General features: G+C 41.2%; 1 long non-coding RNA gene and 1 pseudogene across 1 annotated transcript in view; one reads left to right on the top strand and one right to left on the bottom strand.

Annotated features, from left to right (window-relative positions):
* The first annotated feature begins 13,334 nt into the window (after positions 1 to 13,334).
* LOC138142378 (transcriptional adapter 3-like) overlaps positions 13,335 to 14,671 on the top strand; it is a 1,920-nt pseudogene continuing 583 nt past the window's right edge.
* The window catches only part of LOC138142379 (uncharacterized), a 21,101-nt gene continuing 20,346 nt past the window's right edge, over positions 13,917 to 14,671 (bottom strand). Inside the window, exon 6 of the long non-coding RNA XR_011163418.1 lies at positions 13,917 to 14,056. This is a non-coding gene — a long non-coding RNA (uncharacterized lncRNA). The remainder of the gene's footprint in view (positions 14,057 to 14,671) is intronic.

The raw sequence follows: 14,671 nt of genomic DNA, 5'->3' as shown, positions 1-14,671 counted from the left end.
GAACTGCATGCCACCATGAGGGGGAGGGGGAAGGGGAAGAGAGAGGGGGGGTGTAGCAGCAAGCACCCCAAGCGTCCTCAGGGTTTGCCGCCACCACAGGTTCTTGGATCTGCTTTGTTAAAGGAAAGCAACTCAAAATGGGTTAACAAGCTTACTTTAATCAGTCAGACATATATCGTTTACCTTGTTCAAGAGAAAAGGTCAGCACCCTGAACCTCAAAGTATACAGGCATAATTATCAAGACAGAAACATCAAGTAGACAGATTTCCAAACTGTTCAACCATTACATCCATACCCAGCCAACATCTGGGTTTCCATATTCTGGGTTTTTCAAAGCCGGGGGACTGTCAACAACGGCTTTCCAGAATTCAGATCAAATCACAGAACACCTCTCAAAGTGAGTCCCAAAAACAAAGCTACACATCAGGGCTTATATAGCCTTCTCCTGGCTCAGAGAATGTAACAACCTTATTGACTCACTGGCCAATCAAGAAGTATCTACTGAAAAACAAGCCTCCCCCACCCCAGGCTTCAGGTGCACATTAGCCTAGGGGCAGGGAAGATCTTCAAAATTTACATTCTTATTACATTCGGCCCCAAGATCTTTCATGCCCATAGCATAGACAATTTACTTTTGAATCAGCACCAAACATTTCCCAGGTCACATTTGCAAAGTACAGAACCAAAGTTACCAAAGTGGCTACTGGCCCTTAAACAAACACAAAGTACATAGCATTATCATCTCAATTCAAAACAAGAGTTCAAATAAAGTTCTGGGGGAGGGGTATCCTTCCCCTCACACAGCTCCAGCCCCTGCTTCCAAGCACAGAGAGGGGGCTGGGCAACAAAACCAACAAGGTGGGGTCCCTGGGGATCCAAGGCACTTCATCCCACCCACCATAGTCACAAGTCCATCCTCCCCCTGGGTCCCAAACTGTGGGATGCAGCCAGGAAACACACTCAGTGCCCCTGCTTTGCTGCTCAGTTCTTATCTTTTCCTGTGGCTGAATTCCGAACTCCTGGGCTCCTTCTCCTCCCGCAGGCAGCAGCCGCTCCTGGCTTCTGCCCAGGTCCCGATGCAGGCAGCTCACCATTCCTGCTCTCAGCTCAGCGAAGTCTGCATGCAGGCCACTCTTCTCTCCTGGTCCATGGCTCCACAGAGTCACAGCTACCACAACTGGGAAACAAACGATTATCCCAGTCCCCATACTTTCCTTTTACTCTGCAGATCCTGTTCGTGACGCCATTTTGTAGCGGCAAGCACCCCACACGTCCTCAGGGTTTGCAGCTACCACAGGTTCTTGGATCTGCTTTGTCAAAGGAAAGCAACTCAAAATGGGTTAACAAGCTTACTTTAATCAGTCAGACATATATTGTTTACCTTGTTCAGGAGAAAAGGTCAGCACCCTGAACCTCAAAGTATACAGGCATAATTATCAAGACAGAAACATCAAGTAGACAGATTTCCAAACTGTCCAACCATTACATCCATACCCAGTCAACATCTGGGTTTCCACATTCTGGGTTTTTCAAAGCCGGGGGACTCTCAACATCGGCTTCCCAGAATTCAGATCAAATCACAGAACACTTCTCAAAGTGAGTCCCAAAAACAAAGCTACACATCAGGGCTTATATAGCCTTCTCCTGGCTCAGAGAATGTAACAACCTTTTTGACCCACTGGCCAATCAAGAAGTATCTACTGAAAAACAAGCCTCCCCCACCCCAGGCTTCAGGTGCACATTAGCCTAGGGGCAGGGAAGATCTTCAAAATTTACATTCTTATTACAGGGGGAGAAAATTTATAACTCGAAAGTTTGTGGAACTGAATGTTGTAAACTAAAAGTGAATAAAAAATTTTTTTTAATTTTATTCCCTTTCTATGTGGCAGACCTTCAGATACTTCAAATAATCATGACCACATTCCCATGGTGTCATCTTTTCTCCAGATTGTTGTTGTTGTTCAGTTGTTTCACTTTTGTCTGACTCTTCATGATCCAATTAAGGGTTTTCTTGGCAAAGATATTAGAGTGTTTTGTCATTTGCTTCTCCAGTTAATTTTACAGATGAGGAACTAAGGCAAATAGGATTAAGTGACCTGCCAAGAGAACACAGTATCTAAGACCAGATTGGATTCAGGAAGTTCCAGGAAGCTCCAGACCCAGCACTCTATACCAGGGGTGGGGAACTTCCAGCCTTGAGGCCACATGTGGATCTCTAGGTCCTCAGGTGTGGCCCTTTAACCAAATCCAAACTTGTGAAGTTGGACCTCATGTGTCCTCAATGCCACAGGTTCCGCACCCCTGCATCCACTGTGCAATCTAGCTGCTCCTTCAGATTGACCATCCCTGATTTCTTCAAACCATTCCTTTTACAGTGTGAAGTTAAGGCCCTCTACCATCCCAGTCACCCTCTCCTAGACATTTTCCAACTTTTCAGACTGTCCTTAGTACCAGGACAACATTTTGCATATAGTGGGCACTTAATAAATGCTTCTTAATTTTATTGTATTGAATTGGGTTACAATTAGATACAGAATAAATATTCTACATAATTTTTTGATTTCTAACTGGACTAAACCTTAGATGTGAGCCTTTAGGCACTTGTGAATATGATTTTATTTGAGTTAGTTTTATACTGTTTTTACATACCTTATTTTCCTTCAGAAATCTGAGGAATTCTGCACATATAAAATCAAGGTAAGTATTCTACTTAGTTTGCTGATAAAACAACAGCAAAAGAAATGAGAAATTCAACAATTTTCCCCAAAGGCACTACGGGTTAGCAATTAAGTTTGGATTCCAGTGGCTTTCATCTGGTCCCTCAATGATCAGATTTTTGAATATGTATTAACTTATTCCTTTGTTCTTGAGTTAACAGGGGAAAAGTTCAGTGAAACTTATCTCAGTGCTTTACATGAATTGACTAATGCCACATAAGCAGACCCTGCATTCCTTGCAGGTGAGAACAGAGGGAGCTGTCCTTACCAGGAGGGGAGGTGGTTTCTCTGTTTTATTATTTAAAAAAAAAAAAAAGATGACATCCTCATTTTTTCTTGATTGAGGACCCCATCTAAAGCTTACTATCTGCATCTCAAGAAAGCTATACGAATGTAGGAGCAAAGCAGCTTCCAAAGTCTATAGATGGCATTTGGAGAAATGCCTATGAGGTCAGAACCTGATTCCTGGCAGCAATCTTTCTTAGTGTGTCTCTGACTTAAAACAGGAGCAACCAGAGAATGTGTGACATACAGCATCAGCCTTCATCACTGAAGATAAGGGTATTCAGAGGGGAGGGAACTGGGAGCTAATAAATGTCTTAAGTTCACAAAGGAATTTATTAGGTCAGGAAAGGATAGGAAGGAATGCATTTAAATAGCAGGGGAAAAAAGGGAAAAAAACATGGTGTGAATTTAGACAGAAGATAAAGGTACAATGGCTCTGCCTTGATCTTGCCTGGTGCTAGAAAAGGCCACTTGAATGACCTTTGCACAAAGATTAAAAAATGGCAATTTATATACCTCATATAGCATAAGTAATAATCTCAGGCCCTTTGTCTTTTTCTTCCCCAAGACGGACTTCCTCTAACTGTTCCACACAATGAGAATCCATAAGAATTAAAGATAGAGGGTTGTAACTGAGAAATATTCCCCAAAATCTACAGTGTTAATACATACTAGACTCTAGATCCCCTTTCTGATCTCCTAGTCCTTGTTTCATCAATTATCTCTTACTGCTTCAAGCTGTTCAGTAGCCTTTCCCTGTCTGCCTACAAACATGCCCAGGTCTCTGCAATCCTATGAAAGGATTTCTTGACAATTTGGTCCATGTTATAGAAATAAGGCAAATTTTAGGGCCATGTCCCAGGTGCTGGAGGCATAGGAAATGAGGTAAGGGGGGGGGGGAGGGCATGACTTTAGATAAACCTAGTGCATTAAATACAACTGAGAAAGTGTTGGACTCTAAACATAAGATTGGCAGTAACTACTATAAAAGAGCAAATCTTGGAATACGACATTCCAAAAAGTAAAAGATAAAAGGTTGCAATCAAGAATCATTTATACTCCAGGACTGAGCATAATCCAACTGGAGAGAAAAATGCATGTTTAATAGAATAGAAAACTTTCCAGTATTCCTGATTAAACAACAAAGACAAACAACAACAAACAAACAGAGCTTAGCAGAAACTTGGAAATGTAAACAGTGGAGTCAAGAGAAACCTAGAAAAGTAAAGAGAGGAGGGACAGACCCAAAATGGCTGAGTAAAAGAAAGGAGCTTGCATGAGCTCCCATACCAACCACCTCCAATACCTGTAAAATATGATTCTAAACAAATTTTAGAGTTATAGAACCCACATAGTGACAGGAAGAAACAAATCTCCCACTGAAGGCAGCTTGGCAGGCTGACAGGAAGGGTCTATCACACTGGGCTGGGAGTCAAGCACAGTCCCACATGAGCCTCCTGGGCCCAAACCCGGGGCAACCCCACCAGTGGCACAGAAAAAACAGAGCAGATTTCAGGAGAATGAATCACTGGCACCTGTGGAGGTTTCCAGACTTCTCAACCTATAAACTCCAAAGAAAGTAAAAAGTCAATAGGGAACTCTGTTGGAACTGGGTGGAGAAGAGCATGGTCTGGCCTCTTGCCCCAGGGTGAGAAGTGGCAGAGGCACGGCGGCTGCAGCTGTTACCATGTGGCTGCATCTGGAGCTCCTGGCCTGCAGACTGTAGGTGGGCCAAGCAACCAATCAGAGGGTAATTGCTCTTGCTTTGATCTGCTTGGATCTGTGTTGCAATCTTGGGCAGTGGTCCTGGAGTGAGAAACGCTAGCTGCCAGAGCTTATGGTGGCTGTAGAGAGGGCACCCTCCTCATAGCTCTGGCAACTGTGAAAACCCCAGCAATTTGGGACACAACTCTCTCCACTCTGGAAGTAGAGCTCTTCCATGGCAAAGAGCTCAAAAGACAAGTAATTGACTGGCAAGATGAGTAAGCAGAGGAAGTGCAATCAGACCATAGAATCCTTTTCTGGGGACAAAAAGGATCAAAACAAGGAACCAGAAGAAGACAACAAAGTCAAAACCCCTGCATCAAAAAGCCTCCAAGAAAAATATGAACTGATCAAGGCCATGGAGGAGTTTAAGAAAGATTTTGAAAATCAAGTAAGAGAAAGTGGAGGAAAAATTGGGAAGAGAATTGAGAACTATGCAAGAAAATCATGAAAAGTGAGTCAACAGTCTGCTAAAGGAGACCCCAAAAAAAATACTAAAGAAAGTACCTTAAAAAATAGACTATCTCAAATGGCAAAAGAGGACCAAAATGTCAATGAGGAGAAGAATACCTTAAAAAGTTGAATTGGTCAGAGGGAAAAGGAAGTTCAAAAATTCACTGAAGAGAATAATTCCTTCAAAATTAGACTGGAGCAAATGGAAGCCAATTACTTTATGCATGAGACATCAAGATATTATAAAACAGGTTAAAAAAAAACAAAAGGCAATGTGAAATATTTCATTGGAAAAACCACTGACCTGGAAAATAGATCCAGGAGAGATAATTTTAAAATTATTGGACTACCTGAAAGCCATGATCAAAAAAATAGCCGAGACATCACCTTTCAAGAAATTATCGAGGAAAACTGCCTTGATATTCTAGAACCAGAGGGCAAAATAGAAATTGAAAGAATTCATCAATCACCTCTTGAAAAATATCCCAAAAAGAAAACTCCTAGGAATATTATAGCCAAATTCCAGAGTTCCCAGGTCAAAGAGAAAATATTACAAGCTGTCAGGAAGGATCAATTTGAGTATTGTGGAAACACAATCAGTATAACACAGGATCTAGCAGCTTCTACATTAAGGGATCACAAGGCTTGGAATATGATATTCTGGAGGTCAAAGGAGCTAGGATTAAAATCAAGAATCACCTATTCAGCAAAACTGAGTATAATGCTTCAGGAAAAAAATATGGTCATTCAATGAAATAGAGGACTTTCAAGTATTCTGGATGAAATAACCAAAGCAGAACAGAAAATTTCACTTTCAAATACAAGAAGCAAGAGAAGCATGAAAAGGTAAATAGGAAAAGAAATCATAAGGAACTTATTAAAGTTGAATTATTTACATTCCTACATGGAAAAAAGATAATTGTAAGTCATGAGAATTTTCTCAGTATGAGGATAGTTGAAGGGAATATATATATATATATATATATATATATATATATATATATATATATATACATACATATATATATACATATATATATGTATCTATAGGAGGGTATGTGTGTATATAAATACATATGTGAGTATGTGTATATGTGTGTACATGTATATATAGAGTGCATAGGATCACTTGAATATGATGGGATGATATCTAAAAAATAAAATTAAGAGGTGAGAGAAGAATATATTGGGAGAAGGAGAAAGGGAGAGATAGAATCGGGTAAATTATCTCATATAAAAGAGGCAAGAGAAAACTGTTACAATGGAGGTGAAGAGAGGAAGGTGAAAGGGAATGAGCAACCTTACTGTCATTGAATATGGCTTAAGGAGGGATAACATGCACACTCAGTTGGTTATCTTATCCTACAGAAAAGTAGGAGGTAAGGGCAAAAGGGGGGATAATAGAAGGAATAATTGGGGGAGAGGGTAGTTAGAAGCAAACAGTTTTAAAAAGGGTCAGGGTCAAAGTAGAAAATAGAATAAGTGGGGGTTGGGATAGGATGGAGGGAAATAGTCTTTGACAATAGAACTACTATGAGGGCAGAGTGAATACACTGGCCCAGAGTCAGGAGGACCCGACCTCAGACACTTCACACACACACACACACAGACACACACACACACACACACACACAACTAGCCGTGTAACCTTGGGCAAGTTACTTAACCCCAATTACCCTCCAAAAAGCAAAAAAACAAAAACAAAAAAAACTGGCCATGTGACCTTGGGCAAGTTTGCTTTAAAAAGCAAATTGATTTAAGCAATTGCTTTAAAAAAAAAAAAAGAACTACTATGGAAACGTTTTGCATAACTACACATGTACAACCTATATTGAATTGCTTGTCTTCCCAGTAGGAGTGGGTGAGGAGGGAAGAAGGGAAAGAATCTGGAAATCAAAGCTTTAAAAACAAATGTTAAAAAAAATTGTTTTTTACATGCAACTGGGAAATAGATATACAGACACTGGGGTATAGAAATCCATCTTGCCCTACTAGAAAGTTAGGAAGGGGGATGGGGAAGGATATAAGACAGAGCAGTATTCAGTAGGCTTGATTTCTTGGGGTGGGGTAGGGGAAAGACAAGGAGAAAATTTGTAACTCAAAATCTTATGAATTGTTGAAATTAATGTTGAAAGCTAAAAATAAATAAATAAAAGATTAATTAGTGTGAGTGTTAAGTGTCTGAGGCCGGAACTGAACTTGGGTCCTCCTGACTCCAGGGCCGGCACTTAAGGAAAAAAATTTTTTTTAATTTAAAAAAGAAAAGTAAAGATACATAAGCAATTGGAATGAGACTAGATGATAATGATTCTTTTCAGAACCCTACTGTTTCTAAGGCTGACAGTGGAAATTAAGTAAAACACAGAGAACTGAGTAAGGATTTACTCTTATTTTGTTTCTATTATTTCTGCCAAGGAGAATAACCTTTGGATGAGTGTAATGGCAGGCAAAGAAGTACTTAGCACCTTGTTTCAACTATTTAGTTGACACCTGTTTCAGTTCAAGTTTATTTTGAGCCTTGCCAATGATTTTTCTTTGAGAAGCAGAACTTGTGAACCCTGCAACTTGTAAACCTTAGAACTTGTGAACTCCTGTTGCATCAGGGGAGGAGCTAATGACCATATATAAGGAGAGGTCCAGGCTGGAGAGAGCAGAACTGAAAAGAACTGAGAAGAGAACTGAGCAGAACTAAGAAGAGAACTCTTGTGGTGGCAGAGTTGAGAAAGAGAAAATTTGTGGTATCCCAGCACTCTGTTTGTCTCTTCTGTCTGTGTTGATTTTTGTTTGTGATACTTTGTACAGAAGCCCTGGGACCTTACTGGAAGGCCTGAAAGAGGATTTTCTGTTTGTCTGTTCACAGAAGTTCTGGAGGAGGGTTTCAGAGGTCCTGCGACTCTACTGATGGTTTGTGCTGACCTCTTGGACCTTGTTTGTGGATCTCTGTTGATCTCACAGGCAGCTAGTGAATTGATGAAGATGCCAGCAATGTGCATGAATGTTGTTTTGGCTCTGTTAAGCTTTGTATTCCCAGAAACAGGAACTGTGAAGGACTTGAGGACTGGACACTGTGAACTTCAGTGTGGAACAGGAACCAGATGAGGAACTGGACAAGGAGCTGAATGAGGAGCTGGACAAAGAGCTGAGAGCTGCCTGCCTTAGAATCCAGGTGACAATTGGATAGATTGGAACAGGAGCTAGACCCATGAAAGAGGAACCATGGAATCTGAGAACCAGCCTGAAGTAAAGATGAAAAGACCTCTTCTTGAGTACTTAATGCTGACTGAGAAGACTATGATTTACTGTGACCTAGGGGTGGAGAACTTTGACCTTTGTACTTTGTGTCCCTTAAGGAGTCCTGCTCCTTAAGGATGATTGAGTTAAGGATGTACTGAATTATATCTTTTATTTAAAACTATGTTGCCACTTTGGTGAAAAGTTTGTGGCCACTTCAGTGATAACTTGGTATGTCATAACATTGTGAATGTTGTACTTTAGTTTCTGTGAATGTTTTGCTTTAATTTACTGCTGAACAAACAGAGAGCTCATTATACTATGTAATCAGAACCTTAAAACTGTTCACAACAACAGTCCTCTGGAAAGCTGTTCATTCTTGGCTTTACAAGAGAAAAGACAGAACAAATATAGCAAACTGGAAAGTAGCTAAGATAGGTAAATAGTTAATATTGGAGTGCTTGGCTTCCCTTAATGTCTTAGATTTACCAATTCCAGATGAACATTCATCATTCTAGTGTACCAAAAGAACTGGCAGACATGATTGCTGAGCCATTATCAATGAGCTGTTAAAGATCACTGAAAATAGGAGAGAAACTGCAGGATTAGAAGTCAAACAGCAAAGGGGGGGGCAAGGAGAGAGAGAGAAGAGAATTAAGTGTGCAACTATAGGCCAATAAGCTTGGCTTTGATTCCTGTCCAAATGCTAAGGTTTGTTATTAAAGGGAATAATAAAAGGAAACAGTAACCACAAAGAACCAGCACAGTTTCAGTACAACATGTCATGCCAGATTTACCTTATTTTCATTTCTAAAAGCCTAACAAGTAGATCAAGAAAATTATTTAGACATAGTTTACCTAGATTTTAGCAAAGCATTTGGTAGTCTCTCATGCTATTCTTTTGTTAATATAAAAAAGTAGATGTGACCTAAAAGATAGAACAGTTAGATTATGAAATGGTTGAATGATTGGACCCAAAGAGTAGTCATAGATGGTTCAATGTCTCAGTCTTCATCTTGACCTTTATGCTACATTTCTTATCAGCTGCTTCTTGGACATCTTGAATTGGATGCCCTGTAGAAACTCAATATATGCAAACCCAAATTCATTATCTTGGTTTTTTTTAAAGCAATTGGGGTTAAGTAACTTGCTCAAGGTTACACAGCCAGTTATTTCTGGGTGTGGTGCTAAGTATCTGAGCCAGGATTTGATCCCCAGGTCATCCCGACACTGGATCTGGTGCTCTTTACTTGCTGAGCCACCTGGCTGCCCCAATTCATTATCTTTTAACTCCAAATCCTTTCCTTTTCCAAATTTTCCTATTACTTCTGGGGGCACCATCATCCTCCTAGTCAGTCAGGCTCACAAGCTAGGTCTCATCCTTAGCTCCTCATTCTCTCTTGTTCCCATAGGCAAGTCTTGTCAATTCTACCTTCAATATATCTCTTGTATACTCCCCTTTCTCTCCTCTGACACTGCTGCCACTCTAAGTGCAAGCTCTCTTCATTTCACACTTGAACTATTGCAATAGCCCTCTGCTGCCTCAAGGCTCTCTCCAGTTCAGGTCCATCTTCTACTTAGCTGCCAAAGTGATCTTCCCAATGCACAAGTCTGACCATGTCACCCCTACTCAATAAACCCCAATGGTTCTCTCTTCCCTCTAAATTAAATATAAACTTTGATTTGGCTTTTAAAGCCCATCATAAACTGGTACCTACCTACATTTACAATCTTCTTGTGCTTTAGTCCCCAATAACACTGGACTCCTTGATGGTCCTCAAACATGGAATTCCATCTTCTCACTGGCTGTCTCTCATGCCTGAAATTTTCTCCTTCCTTGTTTCTACCTCCTGATTCCTGGGCTTTCTTCAAGTCTTAGCTAAAATCCCACCTTCTAAGAAGCTAATCCTTGTCCCCCTCAATGCTAGTATCTTCCTACTGAAATTATCTCCAATTTATCCTGTATATATGTTGTATGTACGTGGTTGTTTGCATTTTGTTTCTCCCATTACATTCTGAGTATCTTGAAGGCAATAACTATTTTTGCCTTTTTTTTCTATCCCCCTTGCTTAACAGGGTGTGTAGTATTAATGCAGGGATGAGACTTTGAGGGCACAGGAGGCTCTCCAGGTCCTCAAGTGTAGCCCTTTGATTGAATCTGAACTTCACAGAACAAATTCCCAGGATTTATTAACCATCCCTTCCTCCTGCAAACTGAACATATCATCCCCCTATGCAATGAAATACAAAGATTTTTTTTATTTCTAGGATCAAATATAAATTCCTGTTTGGCATCTAAAGCTTTTGATGATCCCTTCTCCTTTCTGACTTGTTTTTCCTAACATAGTCCTTTCTTATCCTTCCATTCTTCTTTCACATTATTTCACCCTCCACACTCTACCATCCGACCATACAGGCCTGCTTATTATTCTTCACACACCACACTCTATCTCCTATCTCAATGCCTTTCTATTTGCTAACTTCCCGCACCTGAAAAGAACTCCCTCCTCATCTCTTCCTCTTGGAGTACCTGGTTTCCTTCAAGATTAACTCAATACCCTACCCTACCCCACCCCTAGCTGCTAGTGCAATCCCTCCCAAAATTACTTTGTATTCATTTATCATATATTATGTTTCTACTTATTTCCATCTTGTTTCCTACTAGAATGTAATCTACTTAAGGGCATAAAACATTAAAAGGAAAACATGAATGGAGCAACAATGAAGGATAAGTTACAAGATGGTTTCAAAGAAACCCTTGGAGACTTTTATGCAGAGTATAGAACAAGGAGAACAATTTATACAGTAACAATATTGTACAGACAAACAACTTTGAAAGGATTAAGAACTCTAATCAAAATAACAACCAACCATAATTCCAAAGGACTATTGATGAAACATGCAACCCACTTCCTAATGGAGGGATGATAGAGCTAGACTGCAGAATGAGACACATGTACACACATATATAGACATATATACATACACACATACATACATATTTATGTGTGTGATGTATACACACCTATATAATAATTTTTTTTCTTTTAGACATAGAAAATGAAGAAATCTGTTTTGCTTGACTATATGTGCATGTTTGTAACTGGGGTATTGTTTTTCTTTCATTGTCAATTGGGATGGAGAAAGGGCAGGATTTTGCCCATTGAAAAACAATTTAATTTTTAAAATGCCATCTAATAGCTAACAATCTAAACAATCCATTTTTGAAGTCTTTTTTTTATTGAATAGCTGGCAAGGTTATGTAGCAAACCAAAATACACAGGAGGAGGAGAGTCAGTATAAGACCCTAAGTAACTTCATACAAGCAATCCCAAAGACCTAGAGAAGGAAGGGACTTCCGAGGTCGTCTGATCCAAATCTTTCATTTCTTTAAATAGGTGAAACATCACAGTGATGTTCAACATCTATTCCAGGTGTAGGCTAGCTACCTAAACTGACAACTGTGATTTTATCGCCATAGACATGATACAAAAGAATGCTGAAGGGAGGGTGAAAGGACCTGGACGTGAACACCAGCCCTACTAAGCCAAACTCACTCAGTCTCTCCTGGTCTCAGGCTCTTCATCTCAAAGATGAGGATGGGGAGGGTTGTAAGTAGATGTCCCCTGAAGTCCCTTCCAGCTCTAAATCTATTGATCCTTTGTGTAACACTGGCTACCCTGGCCCTCAAAACCTGAAGACCTGGTAGGTTAGATTTTTGCCCCTCCCCCAGAGAACTCTGGTATTCTTAAAGGTATTTGTGGGTATCTAGGCTATCTGAAAATGACTTCAGCCCCCACCAATGTTGTTACCAAAATTGTATGGGGAACCCCTATTGTATTAAACACTAACAAACAGACTCATGTGATGAGAACAGTTTATTTTAATGGCCTTGAAGGCAGCTGAAACAGGTGCTATAGAGCATTTAGAATTTAGGCAAAGGTCAGAGAAACCAATGTCATCTACTTTTGTCCTACCATTGGACTTCAATGATGCAAGAAGAGCAAGGCTGATGACTTTGCCCAACTCTCTACCTCACTTAAATCCAATTCACATGCAAGTCAAGACATCACCAATGATGTAATTGGTCCTCTTTAAAAACAAAGGATGAACAAGAACAACAAACCAATCGGATTAAGATTAATTTACTTCAAAAGATATATTAAGAAATATGCAAAAGTACTCTCCCAACAAGTGGAAGAGATAATCCTTCTCCTTCTTGTACCAGCTTAATCTCTCTGAGGTGAAAGGGATTAGGTTAATAGTTTAGCTCAATTCCCATACAGTACAATCCCAGTTCCAAGTCCAAAACTCATCTCTGAATTGAGTCCTAGGCTCTAAGGTTCATAGCTTGAACTCCTGGGTATTCCTGAGTGCTGTAGGGATCACTGCTGACACTTAGAAACTGATGACAAATGACACAAAACAGAAACAAAACCAAACCAAGTACATTTCTTAGGAAATAGAGGAAGCAAAGTCCTTCACCTCTCAAGGGCTCCGTTCATGGTGCCTATGCTGGGGTGAACTGTGATCTTCACACTCTGAACACAGCAGATAAGTAGCCAAACAGAGCAACAGAGAGTGATCATATCAGTCTTACCAGTTTTAAAGACAAAGGCAACCTCAAAGAAGGTTCCCCCTATGCCTATGGTAATGGATGCAGAGGCCTCCATGTTAGGTTTACTGGGCATGCTTAGACCAGCCCACATTATACTTTGTATGCTATGATTTCATGGTATACTGTATACTTACCATTTATCTGCAAATAGGGTCAAAATATGTATAAATAATAAATAACTGAACTATGAATAATATTTAATTATACAACAAATGATCTATGAATAATAGGCACTTAACAATGATGTAGGACAATTTATTTAAACTTTAATTAAATTCTTCAGAATCCAGACATGACAATTTTAATTGTAATTGAATCTGTAGCATGTTCAAAATGTGTAAGAAAAAAAAAACACTATTCATATTAAATCCAAGATTTTATCTTTGTGAAGAAAAAAAAAATACTTTCCTTATTGGGCATATCACAGTTGAAATAATAACAACAGGACCCCGCTCACCCACGGTCTGTTACTGCCCAGGCCTGAGCCGCCAAGGCTCCCCTACCTTGCCTGAGAGTGGGCCCGGCCCCTTTGCACCACCCTCGGGCCACAGTGGGAGGCTCCGCCTGTCCCTGCAGGGCCAGCGGTTACCTGCGCTCGTGGACTCCGGCCCCCCGACCCGTGAGGGACCGAGGCCGGCCGAGCGCGCGCCTCGTGGGTCCGGATAGAGCTCGGGCTGTGAAGCCCTGTAGAGCACACAAGGGCCATGAGTGAGCTAAAGGACTGCCCACTGCAGTTCCATGACATCAAGTCAGTGGACCACTTGAAAGTATGCCCCCGATACACAGCGGTGCTGGCCCGCTCGGAGGATGATGGCATCGGCATTGAGGAGCTTGATACTCTGCAGCTAGAACTTGAGAACCTCCTCTCGTCAGCCAGCAGAAGGCTTCAAGTGCTGGAGGCTGAGACCCAGATCCTGACCGACTGGCAGGATAAGAAAGGTGACCGGCGATTCCTGAAGCTGGGCTGGGAACATGAACTGGGAGCCCCTGCAAAATATGGCAAGCCCAAAAAACAGAAACTGGAAGGAAAGGCAGGTCATGGGCCGGGTCCTGGCCCTGGCCGGCCCAAGTCCAAGAACCTCCAGCCCAAGATCCAGGAATATGAGTTCACAGATGACCCCACTGATGTGCCGAGGATTCCCAAGAATGATGCTCCTAACAGGTTCTGGGCTTCCGTGGAGCCGTACTGTGCTGACATCACCAGTGAGGAAGTATGAATGCTGCAAGAGCTGCTGAAGCCCCCAGAAGATGAGGCTGAGCATTACAAGATTCCACCCCTGGGGAAACATTATTCTCAGCGCTGGGCCCATGTAAAGGTTATGGGATTTAAAGATCTCCCATGCCCCATGGACGTGCTGACATAGCAGAACAAGAGAAAGTGAAAAGCCGAGCTAACGGTCCTGCGGTTGGCAGTTGGTGGCGGTTGCCTTTTTTTTTTTTTTTGAGTTAGGACTCCTGCTGAGGACTGCCAGGGGCCGGAGCTGCTGGGAGCGTTCTTCCAGGACGCTGGGTGGTTGCTGTGAGTGGGGAGAGGAGGACCTTTGCCTGAGGTAGCCTGTTCTGTTTTAAAGGCTTGAAAATGTGGGTGCTTTCTACTTTATC

The sequence above is a fragment of the Petaurus breviceps genome, unplaced genomic scaffold (assembly GCF_028583685.1).
Source record: "Petaurus breviceps papuanus isolate PSGF00001 unplaced genomic scaffold, PetGlider_PUasm1.0 90574, whole genome shotgun sequence".
Classification (NCBI taxonomy): domain Eukaryota; kingdom Metazoa; phylum Chordata; class Mammalia; order Diprotodontia; family Petauridae; genus Petaurus; species Petaurus breviceps.
This window is presented reverse-complemented; position numbering and strand designations above follow the sequence as displayed.